Genomic DNA, 22,954 nt, shown 5'->3' on the forward strand with positions numbered 1-22,954 from the left:
GGACTGTTTCAAATTATCTCAAGATCAGCGAATGCCTTAAGATAAGAAAAGTAACAATCAACTCAGCGCCATTGTGGCACAGGTTCCATGACCACACTGTCTAAACCAAGTGAGAGCCTTGTCCCTTATACGCAGGAGAGAAAGTGTTGAGAGAAGGTCGGAATGGTTGATGCTATTGAAGCCAGCAGAGAGGACGTGAAGAATAAGAGTAGATGAACTGTTAGAATGACGAACGGGAGAGATGTAGTTGTTAATATTGAGGAGAGCTGACTCAGTAGAGTACAGAGGTTGGCAGCCAGATTGAAGAGGCTCCCAGAGGTTGTGTGTGGCAAGGAATTCAGTAAGTCAGTTGCAAACTACATGCTATAGGATTTGTGAATAGGGCGGTAGGAGAGTGACAGAAAAAACGTTTGCTGGGCAGTTAGGATCTAGGACAGGTTTCTAAAGGATGGGGATGTCAGTAGCCTACTTCTAGGATGATGGAAAAGTGGCACTGTCAAGAGAATAGTTGAAGAGGTAAGTAAGATATGGAACAACACTGGGAGCTAGGAGGATCATTGTGTGCAAGGGCAGAGTGTGGAAGGGGGACACAAGAAGGGTTAGCCCAGAGGAGACGGCCAAGAATCTCACCCAGGTTAGTGGGGGAAAATGTAGACATTGTTGCAGGAGAGGAGGGTAGAGGAAGCAGAGGAAATTGAGCAGGTGAGTGATAGAAGGTAAGTGTTTTGCATTGGAGGAGAGAGGAGTAGGTTAGAGAGGTAGATAGGGAAATTGGAAGATGGAAACTTGTGCTTGATAATGGAAGTGGTAGATGGAGAGAGAGGGGTTGAAGTAGGAGTGGTGATTGAGGAAACAATGATAGAATGATAAGGGAGAGAAGAAGCAGTGGTGAGTTGAGAGAAAATGAGTATACGGGCAAGGGAGTTATGATTTGAATGGGTGGGTAGAGAGTGGACCTAAAAGAGCAAGTGGTTAAGGAAAAGAGAGCTAAAGTCAGAGGATGGAGGAGTGGAGAGAGAGGGGAGGCTAAACTCACTTTTAAAGTTGAATTTGACATTTTGGGTTGGGATTGTGTGATTGCAACTCGTCAATGATTTGCTTGGTATATTCTAGTCTGAAACCTGAGACTCTGTATTTTCTTTTGATAGCAATTACCTTACTGCTGGTTGGCTGACCAGATATGCTGCAGCCTGTGCACTGCTTAAGGGGAGCATTCAATTGTCCCTCAATCTATTTAAGTGATCAGGTTCAGAGCCACTTGACATCCAATGTTGTTTTTTTAGTGCCCTCTCTGCAAAGAGTCCCCAATTACAGTTGGTGGCCCGGAAACCCAGTTATCTGGAGATGTTAAATTTCTGCAAAGTGTCTGACGCTGTCTACCCAGGATGAAAACATCAGTAATCCCAATTTATGGCACTACACATTGATGGCTGTAAAGAAGACAGTATCATCTGAAACAAGGGAAGGTAGGAGCTTGCAGGAAAGGTAGGATCCCTGCTCTGATCTGCCTGGTGAGTTGAGTGTCTGATAAACTTCCTGCAGCTGTTACAGGGTTTGTGACGGGACAGAGCTCCTGAAGTCCCACAGTTTGTATGAGAGAATTGACTGTGGTTGGATCTCTGGTGGTAATGGTGCTGGATCTTACAGTTGCCACATATTGTAGTGATGCCTGAGTGTATAGTCATGGAATCACAGCTGGAAACAAAATATTTTTGCATGTTGTTGGTTTTTATTGGGGGGAAATTGGTTGCCCGGGTCTTGCAGGTGAGTATAGGTATGATTTGCATGATGAGAAAGAGCCAACACGTGTTTCGACCAGGGGTCTTTATCAAGGCTGTTGGGAAGGTGTTAGCACGACCGTGCGTGGAGGTGGTGAGATGAATTGCCGTGCTTTGCCAGTTCAGACATACAATAGCATTATTTAGTGTGCATTTCACATTTCATAAGGACACAAATGGTTGACAGTGAGGTGGTGAGTGGTGTTTGTGTGGTGACATGATAACGCATTCCCAATTGTACACATTGGTATAGTAAAACAACACGTTTGATCAAGGAGGAACTTGTACCAAGTATGAGAAGAAAAAAATGGAAGATGGGGTTATATACAGATCGGAGACTGTACCCCTGAATTTCTCATGACATGGTAAAGAAGAAAGGCAGTTCTTACCGGAGGAGTAGGGGACAGTGTGACCCTTGTTTAATTAGCTGGATAGCTTCAGGAATTAGAGAGGAAAGGGAGTTCGTTTATACCCCAATGGGACGTGTGCTGCTGTCTAAGGTGCAGTGCATGCGGTCATTTTGCATGTACATGGGGAGGGATGTGCCTGGTCGGGTAGTGTTTGCACACGAGCGAGGGGTCTGTGGACTCCAGTGTGAATAACCTCGAAAGCGGAGAGGGTGCCCTGCTAGGTGGCGCGAGGAAGGATTTCACAAAATGTTTTTTTAGTTCAGGTGTACTGCCCGATGCGGGTATATTCGGTCCTAACGGATAGAGTCCTTCAAGTCAGCGGTAAGGAGGGAATATAATCAATGGTTAGTGATGAGTGCACGCTGTTATGGAATCACAGGGCGAAGTGCGAGTGCACAGCTTGGTGCAGGGATGGTTGGACCTTTATAGGTGATATCCGTCCAGTCATGGGTGATGGTAGGAGTTTAGCCAAGGGTCGATGGCGCGTTTGCCTCCTGTCATGCTATTAACTGTTTATCAATATTCTTAGTCGCTATGCATCTTTTAATCTATATAGCTATCATATGTTATCATTGTATATAGTTGTCACTGTTCAAACCTAGTGACCTCTCTCCCTAAACCAGTTGGAATGTTATGGCTTGAGACAAGTGAGTTCTAGAGTCAGTTAAGAAGTAAACCCAGTGAGGGTTGGCTGCAGTCTTACATTGATGCTTACGATAAATACGTCTGCATCTTCTTCTGGAGTCATCTTGTATCAGTTTAGTCCTTTCAGTCTCATTACAATACTGGCGCTGAGCCGCCCAGAATGCGATGGAAAGTGGTGGTTGCAGACCTCTGTTAGGCATAAAACTAGTTATTAGTTCCACTGGTCTGTGTATTTGGGTCTTCATTGACCAAGAATTTCCCTCTCCTGTATTTGTCATACTGAGGTGTAAATAGGAGTTGGTTTCTTAATTAATTTAAATGCTAGACATGAACTGTCACAATTTAATTGTGAGCATTTTGCTTGGTGTCACTTGCACTTTATTTTTTATTATGTTTTAGCATTTGTAAGGTTTTTTTTATGATGTTTTTTTTAAAGATTATCAATAAAATGTATATGTTGTGATATGAATTATACAAGCTTGGTGTAGCTGATTGTTCTCTCTACTTTGTATTTGTTTTCTTTTTTTTCTTTACAGAATTTTGCAGGTGAAAAGGGGAAGGAGTTTCAAGTGTTTTTAAGTGCCTGCAGATTAAGAAGAAGTGCTTGAAAGGTTATAAAAGTAATTTCCTTTGTCCCCAACAAGGATCTTTCAATAAATATTGTTGTACTTTTTAAATTGCAAGATTGCCTGTAAGTATGTTTTACCTGCAGTGCAGATAATCACAAGGCTATTTATATTGTGAGTTTTTGCCCTTTCAACCATGGCTGGGGTAAGCACTATTCATACCTCAGGCTGGTGAACCATTTATAAAATGGAAAGACTGGAAGGAAGACTTTCTGGAGTTGGAACAAACTATGCAGTTGAAAGGAAGGACACCTTACTTTGCCATTGTGTTGGCCATGCAGTGGAAAAACGTATTTAAAATACTTCCAGAGCGTGCTTAACCTCTAGAGGTAGCAACATGAAACAGCTTTGACATCAGCAATTCCAAACTAGACACACATTAAGAAGTTAGAGAAAACAAGATATTAGCTAGTTATGATTTTGGCATGGGAGAACAGAAATGTGCTGAAACCATAGAGGATTTTGTCGCTTCTCTGAGGGATTCTGACACTGCATTGTGCTTTCATAGTACTGTGTTTTTGCCACCTTGTGCACAGCTAGGCTCCGAAACCCCTGCAGGCATCCATCCCACTTGTGCCCTGTTTGCTACTGATGCCGTGGAAAGAAGCAAATACGACCTCCAAAATGGCTGAATCTTTAGTGTCTCTGTGAGCTTTACCCTACTCTGTTGCTGCTCCCGTGTGATTGGTCACCATCTTCTACTAAGAGCCAATAGCATTGGCTGGTAGGCAGAAGCCAGCCCCTGATCTTCAAAGGCCCATTTTCAAAGGTCCCAGTCTGTGCCTGATGTGACTGGAGGGACTGCCTGCCCTACACATCGTCACCAACAGTCCCTCAACTCTGACACACTGCAGTAAGGATCCTCTTCCTAACCTAGACAGCACCCTGGACTGCTGCATACTAAAAGATCCCACCTTTTGGAGTTCTATTCACTGACTTGCAACATATCCAATTCAATTTGAGTTCTCCTGGACAGGAAAGCCCACATGTTTGTCAGACGGTAGCCCGAGTTAGTGGGTTCCTAGCTGCACATTCGCCCTCATCCACTAACCCAAAACGGAATGCTTTTTCGACATACCCTGATTCACTGCCATTCCCTGTTGCTTCACTGAGGACCAGCAACCATATGAGCCATCATAATCACTGAATGGGCCTCAAACCATTGTTTTTGCTGTATTGCTAGCGTTCTGCACCAGAGGTGCCCATATTTGTTTTTAAATGTGCTCTAGCCTACTACATTGTGTTGCCTTGCTAGTGCTCCACACTAAAGATGCCCTTATGTTCCCAAATGTGTACTAGGCTGCTATATTATACTGCTTTGCTAGTGATCTGCACCAGAGGTGCCTTCATGTTGTTTAAATGTTCCCTAGCCCGCTATATTATGTAGAATTGCTATTGCTCCACCATAGAGATGCTTTTATGTTCCGAAATGTGTACTAGGCCACTAGACCATACTGCTTAGCTAGTGATCTGAATCAGAGGTGCCCCCATGTTGTTGTTTAAATGTTCCCTAGCCCACGATATTATGTAGCCATGCTAGTGCTCCACACTAGAGATGCCCTATGTTCCTAAATCTATACTAGGCCACTACACCATACTGCTTTGCTAGTGATCTGCATCAGAGATGCCCACATGTTGTTTAAATGTTCCCTAGCCCACTATATTATGTAGCCTTGCTAGTGCTCCAGACTAGAGATGCCCTATGGTCCTAAATGTGTACTAGGCAGTGGCATGTGTAGTGACATTATGCTTCTTTGCTAGTGCTCCTCACCTAGAAGTGACCTCACGGCTACTCAAAATGCCTCTGAACCAAGACTATCACCTGCCACCTAGCACGCTGTATAGGCACCCTATAGTCACTCTCAATATGTCAATTCAGACTGCTTCTTCAAGGTAGCATTGCATCACTATGCCTGGACCCAAAACGGGCTGCCACCACCAGGACTTGGGCTACCTAAAGCCTATACTTGCTTAGCCTTCCCTCATCAATATGACAAACCTAACTACAAACACACTGGGACCCTAAAAATGGCAATCATTCTCTCAGATTTGAACTCCATTCCTCCTACTCGCTTCTTGCCACATACTTACCTCACCAACTCCTCTGCTCCTTCAGTGATCAGTGAACCAAAGCACATGTCCTGCCTCAGCCAACTTAGGCCCATCTTCTTCCAGAGTATCACAGTCAAGCCTACACCGAATGGCCCTAGCCAACCCTTGCCCCTGGCCACACGGAACTCCAGACTCATATCTCAAATAGTTGCAGCCCCACTACTACAGCAACTACTATCCCTTCACTCACATGGAGAAAGGCATACATCAATTCAAGAACCGCACACCCCATTACCAGTAGATTTCACCAATCGTAGCTACCACTGCAATCTGAAGGTCTCCAGCCTGGACTCAATCGCTATTAGATTTAATCTGAAAGATTCCACACTAAACTCTACCAACACTATCAATACCCTTGCATCCTCCAATACCGTGAGTACCCCATACCTACCTACAGTGATGCCTCCTTCAAGCAGTGAGCTCAATCCAGTCCCCCAAGACATCGCCAACCTAGAAGCCTCCATACTCAAGGGCGCACTTATTAACGCAAGGTCACTCCCAGCTCATGCCTTAGATATAACTGAACTCATCATTACAAATAACTTAGACTTCATAGCCATTACTGAAACATGGCTCCACGCTGCAGCCGGTCCTTCACTATCCCTTGCCATCCCTAAAAACTACACAATCTTCAGAACAGATAGACAGGGTGCCAAAGGAGGAGTAGTAGCAATCATCGCTCGAAAAACAACTCTGTGTAAGGGAAATCCCTAACCAATCATTCCACTCCGGGGAATCACTTTCGATCAAAATGACCTTAACCCATTCTATCACCCTGGGCCTCCACATCACATACAGAGGCCCCGGTCCATTTCTCTCCTTTGAAGAAGATGTAGCCCAACTTCTCTCAGTCAACACCAAGCCATCCTCCCAAATCATTCTGATGGGCAACTTAAACCCGGGTCTCAATGATCCAAATGATGACAATGTCTCTACCCTCGCTAACACAATCAAAGCGCTAGGGTTTACACACTGCATTACTAACCCTACTCATAACAAAGGTCGAACAATCGACTGGCTGGCAGATTTTAACTGCAATATTATGATCTCTAACACACCATGTCCCTGGTCTGACCATCACCTCATCTCATTCACCATACCAAAAAACAAACCTACAGACACACCTCATTCGCAAGCCTCAGCTGCCCTATCCAGAAACTCTCACAACATAACGCCAGAGAAACTACTACCCTTGCTGCTTCCCATTATAGAACATCAAAACAATACAAGTAACGAACCATCCACGATGGTGGAGCTATACAACCAAACCCTCCTAGCTGCCATTGACAAAGTAGCACCACTGCATTTGCGCAAAGCAAAACCACTTGCTCATCTAAACTCATGGTACACCCCTAATCTTAAAACCCTACGCAGAACTAAGAGAAGCTGAGACCAATTGGAAAAAAAACCCTACCGAACTAAATAAAGACATATTCTCTAGCACCTCTAATAACTACAAAAATGCCATCCTCCAAACCATAAACTCCACATACAATGAAAGAATCACCAAATCCAACTCTGGCACTAAAGAATTATTTACTATCCTACGCGAGCTTGAGTCACCAGTGCCTCCCCAAGAATCATGCCTTAAAGGCATCACCTTGTGCATAGATATGCAAAATGCTCTTCCTGACAAAATTGCCATACTCAAACCAAAAATCAAACCCAAAAATCTGAACCTTTTTCCTTGCCAATCCTTGCAGATTGCCATATACACAGTCCAGAACCTCAGTACACACTTTGACTTTTGCCCACTCTCAACAACCAAAGTGTGGAACATTATCACAAGCCTCAAACCTTCCAGGTGCCAATGCAACATATGCCCATACCTCTTTCATTAAAGAAGGTGTGATTGAACTCAAACCTTTTATTACAACTCTAATCAACGCCTCCTTTGAAACAAGCACTGTCCCGACCAACCTCAAAGACATGTGGGTTATCCCCCTACTGAAGAAACCTACCCTAGACCCCAACATACCCACAAAATACCATCCCATAACAACAGTGCCCTTCCTCCTCAAAATACTGGACTGAGCAGCCTGTCTGAAAATCCAAAATCATCTGGAAAACAACAACCTCTTAGGCCTCTGCCAATCAGGCTTTTGTCCAGGACACGGCACCAAGTCAGCCTTGTTAGATCTAAAAATACAAATGGATGATATCAAAGATAATGGTAATATAGCACTCCTCCTCCTGCTCGACCTCTCAGCAGCCTTTCATTTAATCAACCATAACATGTGCAAACACCTCGTCTCTGCGGCTCACTTCTCAACTAATGTCATACATTGGATATAGTCCTTCTTAACCAATTGAACCATAAGAGTCTTCTCACCTACTTCAGCAGCATTAACAGCCCCTGTCACCTGCAGAGTACGGCAAGGATCCTGTGGCTCCCCTACACTCTATTATATTTTCACAAAGCCTCTATTCGACCTTCTTGGTGACTTGGGTGTCACCTACACTAACTACGCAGATGACACCCAAATCCTCATACCCTTAACAGGCACTTATGACCAAGACACTAAATAAATAAATGAAATCTACCAAACGATCCAGGCTTGGATGGCCCAACAAGGCCTTTGCCTGAACATTGAAAAGACAGAACCACTCCTCATTGGCTCACAACACCGCCTAAACAAACTTGACGACACCTACAAATCCTTTACGATTGATTGCATCACCATCAATGTATTTAAGGAAGTAAAAACCTTGGGCATTTACCTTAATTCTACTCTCACCTTTACTAGAAAAGTCAATGCTACGGCTACTGTGGAAGGATTAGGGAGGAAATGTGGAAGGAAAGAGATCCCAATTTGGACAGGACAATTGAAATAGTGAAGCAAGTCGAACACACATTGAAAGCGACAAGGTGACAGGGAGAAGGCTGCTGCACGGGTCAGTGTGGTTTTGAATGCTAAGAGTCAGAGCCAAAGCAACAGGAGGAGTGGTGGAAGAAGCAACTATGTACAGACGACCAAGACCTACAGAGGGAGGAAGGAGAATTGTGAATCAAGAAGACAAGTGGGAAAACTGAATGAGTGATCAGGTGGAACGCAACAAAAAAAATGCTTTAGATTTGGGAGTACTCAGCATTTGACTAATTCTAAGAAATGCACTGCTATATGTGTGGAGCGTTGCCTGTGTGGACTTAGAGGTCATCTGGCAAAGTGTTGCAGAATGTCGAACAAACCAGGTAGTGTCCAGGAGAATGAGTGTGAGGATGGAGATTCAGAGTCAGAATAGTATGAGGGTGTACAAGTGATTCAAGGGGTGAATGCTTTGATGGGGACGAAATTGAAGAAGCCCAAGGAATTAGTCACCATCAGTGGTGTTGATGTGTTGTTGCTTATATACAGTGGTGCTGACTACAATCTGATTGGGAAAGACACTAGGGCATCTAAGTAGATATGCATTGTCTTGAAGGAAGCAGTTGTCAAAGCTAATGCATATGAGGGAGATCCTATTCAAATAATTGGAGAGATGCATGCATAATTGAAGTCATAGGGTAGGAGTTCCCTGAGCAACGTTTTTGTTCCCAGTGTTGGAGGTGACTTACTCTCCTGTAGCAGTCACTCAGCATTGGGAATCAAACATGACCCCATTGCTGGTCACCCTGTGTATATGTCAATAGTAGATGTGTCTGTGGCAAAACAAAGATGACTGATGTCCATGAGAGTGAAACGGGGTGTGGTACAGGGAGTGAGGAAATGTTGTCATGTGTTCCAAAGATCTTTTCCAACAAAGTGGGGTGTTTGAAGCAATTCATGCATGATATCAAACTCAAGGATGACACTGTTCCCATAGTAGCAAATGTGAGGATGGTAGCCCTTGCACTAAGGAAGGAGGTAGCAGTGGAGCTTGAATGAATGGTGGGTGAAGGACTAATCGAGCCGGTAGAAGCATCAAAATGGATGAGCCCCATCGTAGTGGCAAAGAAGTTCATTGGAACGTTGAGATTGTGCATTGACTTGAGGGGACTGAACAGCAATGTGATTGCTTCAGAGAGTTCCCATCCCCCAAGATAGATGAATTGATTTTGGATTTGTCTAGGGCAAAGGTATTTTCTCTTCTTGACTTGAAATCAGCCTATCATCAGATAACTCTATATCAAAAATTGCTAGATTTGACTGCATTTATTACGCAAGTGGGGATGTTTAGGTGTGTGCGCATGCCTTTTGATATAGTGTCTGCGGCAATCATTTTTCAAAGGGTTATGCATACTCTCCTAAGTGATCTTTCTGGAGTAAAGTGCTACCAAGATGACATTTTGTTCTGGGGAAGTGATGTCAAAGAACATGATCACAGGCTTCGAGTAGTTCTGGAGAAATTGGGAGAGTCTGGTTTGACACTTACTCTTGAGAAGTGTTGTTTTCGGCAAGTTGAGGTGGAATACCTTGGCTACAATTTGTCAGGTGGGGCATCAAGCCCAAGGTAAGTGCGATTAAAGCCATTGCAGAGCTGCCAGCACCGAGAAGCAAAATGGAGTTGGGGTCCTTCCTTTGACTTGTTGAATACTATGCTAAGTTTGGAAAGTATTAGCTAGTCGCATGAATGCACTTATAAAGCTTACGAGAAAGGGAGTTAAGTTAAGGATCATCCATTTGAGGATCCAGTGCTAAGTGGATTCAGAGGTGATTTCAAGACCAACTTATGCTCGGATGCTAGTGAGCTAGGTCTTTGAGCAGTCCTGATGCAGGAATATTCCATGAGAAGGGCGAGCACAGTGGCTTTTGCATCCAGGAAGCATGCAGAAAGCACTGGCAGTGCTCTTGCCGTCAGGAAGTTCAAAGTCTATCTCTTTGACAAGCCATTTAAGGGATCCTTGTGACATTGGATATTCCATTACTGAAATCCACCAAAGGCTTACCCCTCTTTAGTTTTTCTCTAATGCATTTTCCAGCTAGTACCAAAAAACCTCAGGTGGGAAAATGCACCTACGGAAGAGGAGAATTAAGCATCAAGAACGGTATGTCTTGTGTTAAGGGGGTGTTCTATACATTGCAAAAGTCAGGGATGCTGTGAGGTTTTGTCCATGACACTGCTTAAGGTGGTGGTACTCTCAAAATATAAAAAAGGTATGCATGCTTCTGAACACTAACATTCCTGTACAATATTTTTTTGCTGTACAATTATATGCTGTGAGAGATTATTGACTCGATTAAAGAAAGATGATGAGCAAATCAGGAACCATATTAAAGTTATGGATTGTTCCATCTACAATGGTCTGCAAGCTCCCAGTTAGAAATAACAAACTATGATGTTAGTTGTACTTCACAGTTGCCCTAAGGCTGGTTTGAGGCGATTTTTGGTGTGCTTATGTGTAAAGTTTGTTTATGCCTATAATCAACCATGCTAGCCTATTCCGAATTTTTGAAATCTGGTCACTTATTTATATGCATTAACAAAAGCTTCAAAGGGAATTTTCGGGAATGTAATGCAACTACCACACTACCTAGCTCCTTGTGTCAAATAGTAAAAGGTATCATGTCAAATTATACCTTGAAATGTGATCACATATGCCATTCAGTAGAGTAACTGCCAGATGTTTCACTTTGATGAGGGGGTAACTGTCTTGCCAGAAATTACATATTTTTTAACAGTGGCATAGGGGTTGGGCGTTCTATTTGAAACATGAGGGCCCAGCCGCACAACCACAAATGACAACCCTACATCCTCAGCAGTTTAACTTTTTCTTTTACAAGGATTTTGTTAAACGTTTTGTTACTAGGAAACAGGAAATGCTAGTAGCACATTTTGAAATGAACCAGAAGAAACATTTTAGCTTGCAAAAGCATACTCCTGATTCCAAAGTTTAACCTATTTGTATACATTGTAGTGTCTATGTACAATTAGTCTGCACCAAATGTTAATGCAAATGTATGCATGTTTTTCTGTAAATTGACAAAGGGGGTCCTGGGAGTCTCTCTGCCAGACATTAGTCCTGGTTACGAGAGACTTACGCAGAGTCTTTAGCTCACTATCTTTCACAGAGAAGAAATATCCCAAACATATCAGTCTTTGTCCTGCCCTGGGGCAGTCCAGCACCGAAATGCTAGGCAATTCTCCTCTGAACAAGAGTACCAACAGCATCCCCAGACACATGTTTTGGTCTGGTTGGACCTCATCAGTAGGGAGGAGCTGTGCCTCTCCAAGAATAGTGAGCAAGGGGTCCACGTCTGGATTCCCCTAGTAACTTAGGGTGAGACCCAAAGTTACTTAAATGTGCAAATTGACAAGGGGGGTCCTGGGAGTCTCTCTGCCAGACATTAGTCCTGGTTAGGAGAGACTTACCCAGAGTCTTTAGCTCACTATCTTTCACAGAGAAGAAATATCCCAAACATATCAGTCTTTGTCCTGCCCTGGGGCAGTCCAGCACCGAAATGCTAGGCAATTCTCCTCTGAACAAGAGTACCAACAGCATCCCCAGACACGTGTTTCGGTCTGGTTGGACCTCATCAGTAGGGAGGAGCTGTGTCTCTCTAAGAATAATGAGCACGGGGTCCACGTCTTGATTCCCCTAGAATCTGGGGATGCTGTTGGTACTCTTGTTCAGAGGAGAATTGCCTAGCATTTCGGTGCTGGACTGCCCCAGGGCAGGACAAAGACTGATATGTTTGGGATATTTCTTCTCTGTGAAAAATAGTGAGCTAAAGACTCCGGGTAAGTCTCTCGTAACCAGAACTAAGTCTGGCAGAGGGACTCCCAGGACCCCCCTTGTTAATTTGCATGTTTTTCTGTAACATAATGTGAAAGAGGCACACATGGTCAGAAAAAACGGGCATGAGGGAGAGAGAGATAGAGGGCCTGATTCATGGAAGTGTTTTATAATGGCGCATTCCCAAAGGTAAACGTTCCATGAATCAGGCCCAGAGAGTAGAGGAACAGGAAGGTGGGGTCCAGAGATTTCTGGAGAGTAATGAGGGGGTGTGCTACATGATATAGAACGTGGTGATCCTACATATTAAAGCAGTTTGTCAATGTGGTGATGAATGCAAACACCTGTCCCATAAACACCCCACGAGTAAAGAGAATATAAGGAATATATGAATGTGAAATAAGTCAGAGAGAGTCCTCACCAAACCCACAATCTCAATAGCTAATTTTTCACTGACACTCACTATATATCTCAAAGAATATTTTAAGTAAAGCATGGTATCAACCAGTGAACACAGACACAAGTGATCACAGTTCAAGGGTGTTTATTGAACTTCAATGGGTTGATTGAACGCCTATCTAACCCTAAATCTAAGGATGGGAGCAAGCTACGACCATCAAATAATAACAACACAGTCCTAGTGGAGTCTCTGTCAAAATAAAAGGGTCTATACTAATAAACCTGTTGACAATCCTTACTTCTAAATGCAAATGGTGTGGGAAAACGGTGTAACACCAATGCAAGTAAAGTGCGCTTGTGCAAATGTGATTTTTGTGCAAAGTTGCTATGATGATACCGCAGACAAGTAACAAATAATGCCCTTACATTCAATTTGGCCATAAAGCCTAAACAGTGGTCAGAGTTTATAAACTCAGTATATATCAAAACCAGAATTTGGAGGGGGAATTTGTCAGGAAAATAACTAAACGTGTATTCACAACACAGAATAAGTTTGGTATTAGCCAACTAATTTCGTCAGTGTGGAAGAGATGAAAGCAACTGTCAAATCTCAGCAGGCCGGGCAGCCAGGAATGGACCATCTGTACGTAAACATTGAATACTCCAGTGTAGCAGCTTTGCGCCAAAATGGTGATCCTTTTTTTGGAAGCCTATACATCCAGATGGAATAATTATTTCACGTGGAAAGGCCTGGTCGTGGTGCTTGACAAACTGGAGAAAGTATTCACAGTCTGTGGATAATGCTGTCCAATGATTTTAATAAAAGTCGATAAACCAAATACCGCAGAATGTGTTGCTTGTGATTTTGATGAATGAATGCCCAGTCTGGGGACTTTTGATGAATGGAAAGGGACCCATTAACTGTGGAAAAATGTAGATTTCGTATGTACGCTATTGAAGGTAATGATGAAAGCATCAACACCCCTTCTATCAGTAGTAAGGTGTGTATTAACATCCAAATAACAGATTTATTTCTACGTTGGCAGGTCAGTGTTGTGGAGATTAAAGGGACGCTTTACCTTTAACATGAGAGACATTGGTGGAGGGAGGGCACGTGGGCGGCGCGAGGAAGGGGCGTGGAAAAAGGAAGGAAGTTAGTGAAGAGTTGAATTTTGAATAAAGAGGTTCAAAGAACGACATGGCTCAGTGTTTCATTTAAGGAGGCCAATGTCGTGCCTAGCAACTGGCGATGAACGGAAGTGGACCCCTGAGAGAACAGTCCGTTGACACAGAGGATCAGGGCAAGAGGTCCCAGCACTGATGGAGGATGAGGTTTGCAGACTGGCGCAGATGGAGGACTGACGGAGTAACGACGTGGGCAGAGGAGGAGGCTCAGCCCGCAGAAGGAGTGGCAGCGGTGTGTACAGAGCGGAGAGGAGACCCTACACTGCAGCGGGTGTGGACCAGCAGAGGAAGCGCAGCAGGTACAGCGACAGCAGCAAGGAGACTACTCTATTCAAAGAGGAGGAGCCACATGGAATGAACGCAGCCTCGACAAAGAGATTGAAGTAAGGTGCAGCAGCAGTGGGGAAGGAAGGAAAGAGAGCGGGAAGGCATATAAGGAACTGGGTCACCTACGGCCCAGGTGGGTGCCACTACAGGGAAGCAGCAGCCCTAATCACGACCACACCAAAATAATTGGGGAAAAGAGAGTGGGCCACAGAAGGGCAAGCAAGCCCAGGAGGAGGATAAACTGGCAAAAGACTAGAGCGCTCCGAGCAGCAGCACGCGCTGCACCAACAAACAAATAAAAGAGCGGACAAAGAGGAAAAGGACACAAGAGTAGCCAAGATAGAGGCATGGCCACAGACTCTGAGGGCCCACACTGCAGCAATATACAAACCATAGGAAGCAAGGTCAGAGGAACAGGGCTTTACCACACCAAAACCACACATGGTCCACACAACTAGGGTGACAGGAAAATGGTGGACACAGCACAGGAGGGCGCAGGAGTGGCAGTGGCAGCCAGAGGCCCAAACCCCAACCCACTATCCAAGTCAGCGAGAGTCACGTTCTTGAGGAAACCAGGCCCGTTCTCACTACAACCACTGCATGACCAGGGCCACAGATGGGAAGTGTGGATGGAGGAGTTTGAGGATTTCATCAAAGCAGTAGGAGATAAAGATTCACCTAACATTTCAGACATAGTCACAAACCTCGTGGGGAAAGAGATAAAGAGCATCATAAAGACAATTCCAGCACAAGAAAGGACAACATACCCCATGCTAGTAGCGGCAGTCAACAAGATATCAGTGGTACTCCCCAGCAGAGACTATGAAAGATACCCATTTAACCAATGTGTGTAACTCCCCCACGAGACGATAGGGGAATTCGTGCTCAGACTTCAAAAGAAAATGACCCATTGTGACTTTGAGAACTTTTCAGGCAATGAGGCCATTCGCCTACGCATTATTGAAGGGTGCACATCAGCAATCTTTAGAAAACACATATTGAAGACGTCGCTATCCCTCCCAGAGATCATGGGCCTGGCAAGAGTGTATGAAAGGGTTGATGCACCCACACGACGACTATGGACTAATTGATACATCAGAGAGTATGGAAGCCTCATAAGTGAAGAAGATGAGAACGGACCAGCTCTGAGGGTAACCATCCAAATAGGAAACCTCAACTACCAATTTATTGTAGACATGGAGGCCACCATCAACATGATGAGTGAGTCAATACACCAGCTAATGAAGGAGCTGTACCCCTTACAACCATGCCAGGCAAAGATATTTCAGTGGGAAACAGCATCACCCCTCCCTTCTACTGGGGTGTTTCAGTGTGAACTTCACCACGATACATGTGATACAGAGCCCAGTCATTGACCAATGCCTCCTCAGCTACCGCAAGAGCCCTAGCACTCATTGACATATGATACGACCAATCAGAAGTAGTCTCAGGATTCCTGACGGGAAGAAAGGACATGAACCTCATGACTCACAGCGAAATGTCAATGGACCATGTCAAGGCTTTGTTCCTGGTGCTATTTGAAGGGGTTGGAATGTTCAAAGACTCGATGATAACCCTACATTTGGATCCGACAGTGACACCAGTGCCTCAACACCCCAGCAGCATAGGATTTCACCTGCAGGCGCAAATATCCAAAGAACTCCACTCACTCCTAGACAATGACATAATTGAGAGAGTCACTGGACCGACTCACTGGGTGTCGCGGCTAGTGGTAGTCCCAAAGGACAAATGACGTCTGCACCTCTGCGTAGACATGCGCATACCGAACATGGCAATACAGGGAGAACGGCATCCCAGGCCGATTATTGCAGACAGGATCATCTGGTTGAACAAAGCTGTAAGGTTCTCAAAACTTGACCTCAACCACGGTTACCACCAGCTGGTTATCCACCCGGACTCGAGACCAATTACTACCTTCGCAACCCACAAAGGGCTCTTTAGATATAAATGACTGAACTTTGGGATATCATCAGTGGCAGAGATTATCCGGGAGACAATTCGCCGACTAATCTCACCAGTAGTAACCGCATTCAACTACAGCAACGACATCCTGGTGTTTGGCAAGACTCAAGACCAACATGACGACACTCTGCTCCCGGTATGTCGGATCCTGCAGTCTGTGGGCCTTACCCTGAACAGGGCAAAATGCGAAATCAACAAGCCCAGTCTGTGTTTCTTCGGACAAGTTTTCTCAGGCACAGGAATGACTGCGGATCCAGACAAAATAGAAGCTATTGTGTCCCTGGCTCCGCTCTGGGGATGTCTCGGAACTGAGATATTTCATGGGCATGGCAGGGTACTGTGCAGGCTACCTCCCCAGCTACGCTATGCTTTCTGACCCATTGACATCTCTACTCAAGAAGTAAGTCCCATTCACGTGGACAGCTGCGTGTGATGGAGCCTTTCAGACCATCAAGAAAGAGCTGACAAACAGCTGGCCTACTTCAACCCTACATGGGGCAAATCACAGTGGATGCTAGCCTGGTGGGACTAGGTGCCATCCTTGCCCAGAGTGCGCCACCGCAGTTCCCCAAGTGGCGCGTGGTTGCCTACTCCAGCCGCTCCCTGTCCCCTATGGACAGGGCATACTCGCCAAGCAGAAAGAGAGAGCCTTGCGGCAGTATGGCCATGTGAAAAATTCCACCACTTCGTCATAGGCCACAGATTCACCCTCATCACAGACTATCAGGCGCTATTTTCGCTGTTCAGGAATCCCAAAACAAAGATGTCCCTGCCCATGGAACGATGAGGCATCAGACTACAAGAATACGATTGCCGGATACTTCATAAACCGGCGGGAGGCAAACCCCGCAGATGATCTATCAAGACATCCTGTAGATCAGACAAACGACACCTTTGGAAAGGAAGCCTAACACTATATCCAATACCTACCTGAGAATGCACTACCTCCAATGCTCACCATCGCACGTTTACGGACAAAAGGAAGGCTGACCCTACCATCAAAGCCGCAATGCAACTCACCAATACCAACAAATGGAGAGACGTCAAGAGAGAACTGCAGAACGACAAAGGAATTGACATGAAAGAAATAGAGAGAATAGCCAGGATACAGAGAGAGCTGGCCACAACCGGAGAAGGACTACTACGCAGAAGCCACCTGGTAGTAACCAAGTCACTACGAAAGACGGTGGTCAACCTAACGCATGAGGGGCACAGAGGACTGGCAAACACAAATAAGATACTCAGAAACCAGGTATCGTTCCCATACATGGACACCATAGTCAAGGACATACTCACATATTGCCCAGCATGTCAAAGAGCAGCGACCGTGATTCGCCCAAGTCCTCTGAGCATGGACCCGCTCCCAAAAGGACTGTGGCAAAGAGTAGCACTAGATTTCTAGGATGTATACTATTTGGCCGTTGCACAAGCATTCCCGGCCAAATTGACTGTGGTCGATTTGGCCATGAATACAATTTTGCTGCTGCCAAATTGGGCCAAATTTAAAACCCCCACTGCCCCCAAAACACTCCCCTACCCACTCCCTACTTACCTTTGTCACGTCTGCTTTGTTTCTGATCCTGCAGCATCAGATCCGTCCCTCCTATGCAGGTCGGATCCAATGCCACAGGGTCCATTTCTTTTTTTCTTTTTCTTGTCCCCCACCTCCAAACTCCGGAAGCGGGGGACACCCCTGCTACCCCCAAAGACCATCACTACAAACATGGGGAGCAGGGGACACCCCTGCAACCCCCAGTCCCCATGTTTGGTAGTGATTACCCAAACTGATCGTTTACGAATGATGGAATGGTACTGGCCGAATTCAGCCAGATTTGCCATACTATCATTTGTAAACGATCAATTTGGGTACTTCTGATTTCTATGGACCACTGGAGGAAGGTGACCATCTACTCATGGCCATGGACGAGTACTCACGCTTCCCAGTGGTGAAACTGGCACCCTGGATGAACTATTCAGTGAATGGGGTGTACCAAATGTAGTGAAGGCAGCAAATTGACCCCCCTTCCAAGGATATGACTTCAGAAAGTTTGCAGCAAATCTAGGATTCTCACACCAGAAAACCACACCCCTCTGGCCCCAAGCAAATGGAATGGTAGTGTGCTTCATGGCAACCATCAAGAAGACGCGCCAAAAACCAAAAGTGGACCTGATGCCATTCCCACAAGCTTTATGCCAAATGTCGAGGGGTTACAATAATGTTACGATACAAGCCTCGAACAAGGCTGATACAAGAGCAAGACACAGAATGAAAGAGAAAAGCAAAACAGTGGGCCCACCAACGGAGAGGAGCAAAAGAATCTGAAATGTCAGTCGAGAGCAAGTGCTGGTCAGGCAAAAACAACAGAGGAAGACGGACACCCATTATGACCCTGAACCCTTCCAAGTAGTTGAAGCAAAGGGCTCCATGATCACGGCATCAAGGGAAGGACATAATATAACCTGGAGTGCCTCCTTCTTCCGCATGCTGCATACCAGAGAAGAAGAAAAGGAGGGACAGGAGCCAACCGAGGAAACAGAAGAGACCAGGGATCCGGCTGTCATGTTCCCCAGCAGTGTACAGACACACAAAAGCAACACTGGAAAGGTAGTCAGAGTATTGGGTGCGTTCCCACCCAATAGCAAGACTGGACTTTGAGAGTTGCTGGCTGGCAGAGGCGTCACTTTGCAAATACTGATAGCCTGCACCAAGATGGCTGCCATGCTGAGTTTCAGGTTGTTACTCAAGATGGCCCCCAGCTAGCCTATGCTTAAGTATCCCTGGAGATCTAGTGTTATAAAACCATGCCCTGCGCCGGACCCCATGCTCATCATTTATCCTGCTGACCCCGAAGCAGTGCAGCGCTTACCATCCGCTCGAACGCTGCATTTCCAGCAAGACATCTGCAACTCCAGACATTCATCGGACCTCCAGCCAGCTGATACCTACCTGTTCCATACACTGCTCGTTCTGATCAGCTTGACAGACTTACCAGAGTCACCTGCTGTCTTGTGGCACCGCCGCCGGACACCTGGAATGAAAAGACACATGTAAGAGCGTTTATTAAGATCACACCCAGAGCCTTTCCCCAAGAAACCCGCTTACCTGCATCGATCCTCTGCAGTTCCCTTGATAGCAATCCGGACCGTTACCGCTGCCATTCAGCATCCGCTACATTCGGGAGGAAACAGCATTTGCAGAAGGAGAGAAAGACAAAGACATTATATTCACGCAATCTGTGCGCTGCGCACAAAAAGCCAACAAAGCAAAACTCACAACCTTGCACCTCGCTGCGCAACCCCAAAGCCCACTCTTCCAGAGACATTCCCTTACCAGGAGCATCACTTGCGTCACAGCTGGGCTGGGCTACATTTTACCAATGATGGAACTGAACCTGATGCTTTAACTACACGCTGAGACTCACTGTTGCACAAATAAGGTGAGCCAGTTCCCTGCCAGCCAGCCAACCCTGAGGGGGAGTTCAAGTGAGGTGCGAGAAAGTTATTGGGAAAACACTAAGAGGCCGATTCATGGAATAATTAGCGCGGCGCAAGTGGGCAAAAACGTGCGATTCGCAGTGGAATAGCGAAAATCGCAGTGAACGTGCGAAAATCGCACGAAAAGCAGCGCACGTCGATTCATGGAAGGCCGTGCGCGAGAAAACCAGCGGATGTGCGAAAAAAAAGTGCGCGGCGCACGTTGGTGCACGTTGGCGCACAGGCCATCTAACAGCGTGCGCCAGGTCACAGCGAAAATCGCACAGGCCACAGCGAAATTCGCACATAGCGCGGCGCACGCAATAAAAGTAGGCGGAACACGGGCGTAACACTCGGAATGGGGAACAACTTGCCAAAACGTGGGCGTCACGGGGGAAGTACAGGGCACAAGTGCGCGGAACGCCCACACGCTCGCCTACAACACGTATTCATGGAATAGAATAGGGGAAAAAAGCGCACGCTCAAACCAGCGCACAGGCACAAACACGACCGCCACAAGAAAGGAGGCGGTAGCGTCTCTGCGGCTGTAAGAAATGTGCGCCAAAAGGTGCGCCAACAAATAGCACCTATATACTGCCATGATGAATGTACCATACTGTGGCCCTCCAGGAAAAATGACGTGCAAAGGGGTACCCACAAACACGGACACCCGCTGACAAAAAATACGTGTGCATGTATACCGGGATGCGCGGGAAGTGTCACACGCGATTTGCAGGGTACGTGCATCACAGGGGTTCGCGTGAAGTTATTCACACGATCGGGCCTGGGGGAGCGGGCTACGTGTATTACAGGGGTTCGCGTGAAGTTCCTCACGCGATCGGGCCTGGGGGAGCGGGCTACGTGTATTACAGGGGTTCGCGTGAAGTTCCTCACGCGATCGGGCCTGGGGGAGCGGGCTACGTGTATTACAGGGGTTCGCGTGAAGTTCCTCACGCGATCGGGCCTGGGGGAGCGGGCTACGTGTATTTCAGGGGTTCGCGTGAAGTTCCACACGCGATCGGGCCTGGGGGAGCGGGCTACGTGTATTACAGGGGTTCGCGTGAAGTTCCTCACGCGATCGGGCCTGGGGGAGCGTGCTACGTGTATTTCAGGGGTTCGCGTGAAGTTTCACACGCGAATAGCCTGGGCGCGTGAATTTGAGGGGTGCGCGGGAATTTCCACACGCGATCGGGCCTGGGGGAGCGGGCTACGTGTATTACAGGGGTTCGCGTGAAGTTCCTCACGCGATCGGGCCTGGGGGAGCGGGCTACGTGTATTACAGGGGTTCGCGTGAAGTTCCTCACGCGATCGGGCCTGGGGGAGCGGGCTACGTGTATTTCAGGGGTTCGCGTGAAGTTCCACACGCGATCGGGCCTGGGGGAGCGGGCTACGTGTATTTCAGGGGTTCGCGTGAAGTTTCACACGCGAATAGCCTGGGCGCGTGAATTTGAGGGGTGCGCGGGAAGTTCCTCACGCGATCGGGCCTGGGGGAGCGGGCTACGTGTATTACAGGGGTTCGCGTGAAGTTCCTCACGCGATCGGGCCTGGGGGAGCGTGCTACGTGTATTTCAGGGGTTCGCGTGAAGTTTCACACGCGAATATCCTGGGCGCGTGAATTTGAGTGGTGCGCGGGAAGTTCCACACGCGATCGGGCCTGGGGGAGCGGGCTACGTGTATTACAGGGGTTCGCGTGAAGTTCCTCACGCGATCGGGCCTGGGGGAGCGGGCTACGTGTATTTCAGGGGTTCGCGTGAAGTTTCACACGCGAATAGCCTGGGCGCGTGAATTTGAGGGGTGCGCGGGAAGTTCCTCACGCGATCGGGCCTGGGGGAGCGGGCTACGTGTATTACAGGGGTTCGCGGGTAGCCTGGGCGCGTGTATTTCAGGGGTTCGCGAGAAGTTCCACACGCGAATAGGCTGGGCGCGTGTATTTCAGGGGTGCGCGGGAAGTTCCACACGCGAATAGGCTGGGCGCGTGTATTTCAGGGGTTCGCGGGAAGTTCCACACGCGAATAGCCTGGGCGCGTGAATTTGAGGGGTGCGCGGGAAGTACCACACGCGAATAGCCTGGGCGCGTGAATTTGAGGGGTGCGCGGGGAGTTCCACACGCGAATAGCCTGGGCGCGTGTATTTCAGGGGTGCGCGGGGAGTTCCACACGCGAATAGCCTGGGCCCGTGTATTTCAGGGGTGCGCGGGAAGTCCCACACGCGAATAGCCTGGGCGCGTGTATTTCAGGGGTGCGCGGGAAGTTTTACACGCGATTTCTGCACGGTACGTGTATTTCAGGGGTGCCGGGGAGTCCCACATGTGATTTGACAGTGTGGGTCCTCCCAGGTGTACCCTGTACACCCTCCACGGCCCCTGCAGGCAGCCCACACCACAGGGGACTACCCTGCATCCCTGGTCATGTCCCGCAGGCAGCCCACCCAACATGGGCATGCCCCCCAGCAAAGGCACATGTCTCCTTGAACTAATGAACACCAACACATGTCCCCTTGCACCCCCACCCCCCAGCACTGTGGGGCACATGCCAGCAGTCCCCCACCCATGTCCAACTCATGTCTCCCACCACCCCCACCCCCCAGCACTGTGGGGCACCTGCCAGCAGGCCCCCACCCATGTCCAACTCATGTCTCCCACCACCCCCAAACCCCAGCCACCAGGGTCACCCTCCACCAGGGCCCCACTCATGTCTCCCACCACCCCCACCCCCCAGCACTGTGGGGCACCTGCCAGCAGGCCCCCACCCATGTCCAACTCATGTCTCCCACCACCCCCACCCCCCAGCACTGTGGGGCACCTGCCAGCAGGCCCCCACCCATGTCCAACTCATGTCTCCCACCACCCCCACCCCCCAGCACTGTGGGGCACCTGCCAGCAGGCCCCCACCCATGTCCAACTCATGTCTCCCACCACCCCCACCCCCCGGCACTGTGGGGCACCTGCCAGCAGGCCCCCACCCATGTCCAACTCATGTCTCCCACCACCCCCACCCCCCAGCACTGTGGGGCACCTGCCAGCAGGCCCCCACCCATGTCCAACTCATGTCTCCCACCACCCCCACCCCCCAGCCACCAGGGTCACCCTCCACCAGGGCCCCACTCATGTCTCCCACCACCCCCAAACCCCAGCCACCAGGGTCACCCTCCACCAGGGCCCCACTCATGTCTCCCACCACCCCCAAACCCCAGCCACCAGGGTCACCCTCCACCAGGGCCCCACTCATGTCTCCCACCACCCCCACCCCCCAGCACTGTGGGGCACCTGCCAGCAGGCCCCCACCCATGTCCAACTCATGTCTCCCACCACCCCCACCCCCCAGCACTGTGGGGCACCTGCCAGCAGGCCCCCACCCATGT

General features: G+C 47.8%; 1 long non-coding RNA gene across 1 annotated transcript in view; it reads left to right on the top strand.

Annotated features, from left to right (window-relative positions):
* LOC138498577 (uncharacterized) overlaps positions 1 to 3,463 on the top strand; it is a 277,923-nt gene extending 274,460 nt beyond the window's left edge. The window contains exons 3-4 of the long non-coding RNA XR_011278759.1: positions 1,284 to 1,466; positions 3,370 to 3,463. This is a non-coding gene — a long non-coding RNA (uncharacterized lncRNA). The remainder of the gene's footprint in view (positions 1 to 1,283; positions 1,467 to 3,369) is intronic.
* The last annotated feature ends 19,491 nt before the right edge of the window (positions 3,464 to 22,954 follow it).

The sequence above is a fragment of the Ambystoma mexicanum genome, chromosome 5q, assembly GCF_040938575.1.
Source record: "Ambystoma mexicanum isolate Mex_15411 chromosome 5q, UKY_AmexF1_1, whole genome shotgun sequence".
In the NCBI taxonomy this organism is placed as follows: domain Eukaryota; kingdom Metazoa; phylum Chordata; class Amphibia; order Caudata; family Ambystomatidae; genus Ambystoma; species Ambystoma mexicanum.